The sequence below is a fragment of the Ambystoma mexicanum genome, unplaced genomic scaffold (genome assembly GCF_040938575.1).
Source record: "Ambystoma mexicanum isolate Mex_15411 unplaced genomic scaffold, UKY_AmexF1_1 Mex_scaf10, whole genome shotgun sequence".
Lineage (NCBI taxonomy): Eukaryota > Metazoa > Chordata > Amphibia > Caudata > Ambystomatidae > Ambystoma > Ambystoma mexicanum.
The window spans coordinates 1-2,500 of record NW_027182325.1 but is presented as its reverse complement, the minus strand read 5'-3'; the positions used below and the strand labels follow the sequence as shown (position 1 = coordinate 2,500).

The 2,500-nt window shown below is 47.2% G+C and overlaps 6 non-coding genes and 2 pseudogenes across 6 annotated transcripts; all 8 read right to left on the bottom strand.

The window, feature by feature from the left end:
* Window positions 1–422: 422 nt before the first annotated feature.
* On the bottom strand, window positions 423–531 carry LOC138544052 (5S ribosomal RNA; annotated as a pseudogene).
* Window positions 532–636: 105 nt separating this feature from the next.
* LOC138539443 (5S ribosomal RNA) lies at window positions 637–755 on the bottom strand. The gene has a single exon (XR_011287510.1). It is a non-coding gene; the product is annotated as a 5S ribosomal RNA (ribosomal RNA).
* Window positions 756–861: 106 nt separating this feature from the next.
* LOC138547228 (5S ribosomal RNA) lies at window positions 862–980 on the bottom strand. The gene has a single exon (XR_011291076.1). It is a non-coding gene; the product is annotated as a 5S ribosomal RNA (ribosomal RNA).
* A 106-nt stretch (window positions 981–1,086) lies between these two features.
* Window positions 1,087–1,205, bottom strand: LOC138541438 (5S ribosomal RNA). Its single transcript, XR_011289445.1, has one exon. It is a non-coding gene; the product is annotated as a 5S ribosomal RNA (ribosomal RNA).
* Window positions 1,206–1,311: 106 nt separating this feature from the next.
* Window positions 1,312–1,430, bottom strand: LOC138539229 (5S ribosomal RNA). The gene has a single exon (XR_011287303.1). It is a non-coding gene; the product is annotated as a 5S ribosomal RNA (ribosomal RNA).
* Window positions 1,431–1,536: 106 nt separating this feature from the next.
* Window positions 1,537–1,655, bottom strand: LOC138537983 (5S ribosomal RNA). The gene has a single exon (XR_011286099.1). It is a non-coding gene; the product is annotated as a 5S ribosomal RNA (ribosomal RNA).
* Window positions 1,656–2,118: 463 nt separating this feature from the next.
* On the bottom strand, window positions 2,119–2,227 carry LOC138544834 (5S ribosomal RNA; annotated as a pseudogene).
* A 106-nt stretch (window positions 2,228–2,333) lies between these two features.
* Window positions 2,334–2,452, bottom strand: LOC138547227 (5S ribosomal RNA). The gene has a single exon (XR_011291075.1). It is a non-coding gene; the product is annotated as a 5S ribosomal RNA (ribosomal RNA).
* Window positions 2,453–2,500: the final 48 nt, after the last annotated feature.

Sequence of the window (2,500 nt, the reverse complement as noted above, 5' to 3'; positions counted from 1 at the left end):
GTAAGCTAAGCCATGCAGCCACTTGCAACATGATACCACGCTCATCGCTCGATCAGGCTCGATCAGGCGAGATATATAAGACTGGTGGGCCCATTCAGGACTCCTATGTCTGGTAGGATAACTTTAATTCATCCATCCTGTGTCTGTTGCAGGGAGGTGGAGAGAACAATCAACACAATAATGGTTTTCTTTCATGCCTCTTGAAGGACTCAATATTCTCTGTACTGCATTACATGTGAAAGTCGATTTATTACCCATGAACACACTACCTGTATGCTAATTCTATGTAAAAAGGTAGCTCCAGCCCTCATGATGTTGTCCAACATTTCCGCTATAAAACGGGATACAATTATTTTGGAAACATACCAAATTTGAAAAATAATTGAGAAGTTGCGCAATTACTAATCATGGAGCACAAAAAAAGCCTACAGCACCTGGTATTCCCAGGCAGTCTCCCATCCAGGTACTAACTAGGCCCGACCCTGCTTAGCTTCCGAGATCGGGGGCATTCAGTGTGGTGTGGCCGTAGGCTCTGGGCCTAGTGAGTTTGTACTTTTAAGCATCTAGTCGGCTAGACCTTGCAGTTTTGAAAGGCAATTGTGAAATGGCTCACTTCCTGAACTTGGAGCACAAAAAAGCCTACAGCACCTGGTATTCCCAGGTGGTCTCCCATCCAGGTACTAACTAGGCCCGACACTGCTTAGCTTCCGAGATCAGACGAGATCGGGCGCATTCAGTGTGGTGTGGCCGTAGGCTCTGGGCTTAGTGAGTTTTGTACTTTTAAGCATCTAGTCGGCTAGACCTTGCAGTTTTGAAAGGCAATTGAGAAATGGCTCACTTCCTGAACTTGGAGCACAAAATAGCCTACAGCACCTGGTATTCCCAGGTGGTCTCCCATCCAGGTACTAACTAGGCCCGACACTGCTTAGCTTCCGAGATCAGACGAGATCGGGCGCAATCAGTGTGGTGTGGCCGTAGGCTCTGGGCCTAGTGAGTTTTGTACTTTTAAGCATCTAGTCAGCTAGACCTTGCAGTTTTGAAAGGCAATTGAGAAATGGCTCACTTCCTGAACTTGGAGCACAAAAAAGCCTACAGCACCTGGTATTCCCAGGCGGTCTCCCATCCAGGTACTAACGAGGCCCGACACTGCTTAGCTTCCGAGATCAGACGAGATCGGGCGCATTCAGTGTGCTGTGGCCGTAGGCTCTGGTTCTTGTGAGTTTTGTACTTTTAAGCATCTAGTCGGCTAGACCTTGCAGTTTTGAAAGGCAATTGAGAAATGGCTCACTTCCTGAACTTGGAGTACAAAAAAGCCTACAGCACCTGGTATTCCCAGGCGGTCTTCCATCCAGGTACTAACTAGGCCCGACACTGCTTAGCTTCTGAGATCAGACGAGATCAGGCACATTCAGTGTGGTGTGGCCGTAGGCTCTGGGCCTAGTGAGTTTTGTACTTTTAAGCATCTAGTCGGCTAGACCTTGCAGTTTTAAAAGGCAATTGAGAAAGGGCTCACTTCCTGAACTTGGAGCACAAAAAAGCCTACAGCACCTGGTATTCCCAGGCGGTCTCCCATCCAGGTACTAACTAGGCCTGACACTGCTTAACTTCCGAGATCAGTCGAGATCGGGTGCATTCAGTGTGGTGTGGCCGTAGGCTCTAGGAATGCTAAGAATATTACTCTTATGCATTTGCATTTAGTAAGCTAAGCCATGCAGCCACTTGCAACATGATACCACGCTCATCGCTCGATCAGGCTCGATCAGGCGAGATATATAAGACTGGTGGGCCCATTCAGGACTCCTATGTCTGGTAGGATAACTTTAATTCATCCATCCTGTGTCTGTTGCAGGGAGGTGGAGAGAACAATCAACACAATAATGGTTTTCTTTCATGCCTCTTGAAGGACTCAATATTCTCTGTACTGCATTACATGTGAAAGTCGATTTATTACCCATGAACACACTACCTGTATGCTAATTCTATGTAAAAAGGTAGCTCCAGCCCTCATGATGTTGTCCAACATTTCCGCTATAAAACGGGATACAATTATTTTGGAAACATACCAAATTTGAAAAATAATTGAGAAGTTGCGCAATTACTAATCATGGAGCACAAAAAAGCCTACAGCACCTGGTATTCCCAGGCAGTCTCCCATCCAGGTACTAACTAGGCCTGACCCTGCTTAGCTTCCGAGATCGGGCGCATTCAGTGTGGTGTGGCCGTAGGCTCTGGGCCTAGTGAGTTTTGTACTTTTAAGCATCTAGTCGGCTAGACCTTGCAGTTTTGAAAGGCAATTGTGAAATGGCTCACTTCCTGAACTTGGAGCACAAAAAAGCCTACAGCACCTGGTATTCCCAGGTGGTCTCCCATCCAGGTACTAACTAGGCCCGACACTGCTTAGCTTCCGAGATCAGACGAGATCGGGCGCAATCAGTGTGGTGTGGCCGTAGGCTCTGGGCCTAGTGAGTTTTGTACTTTTAAGCATCTAGTCAGCTAGACC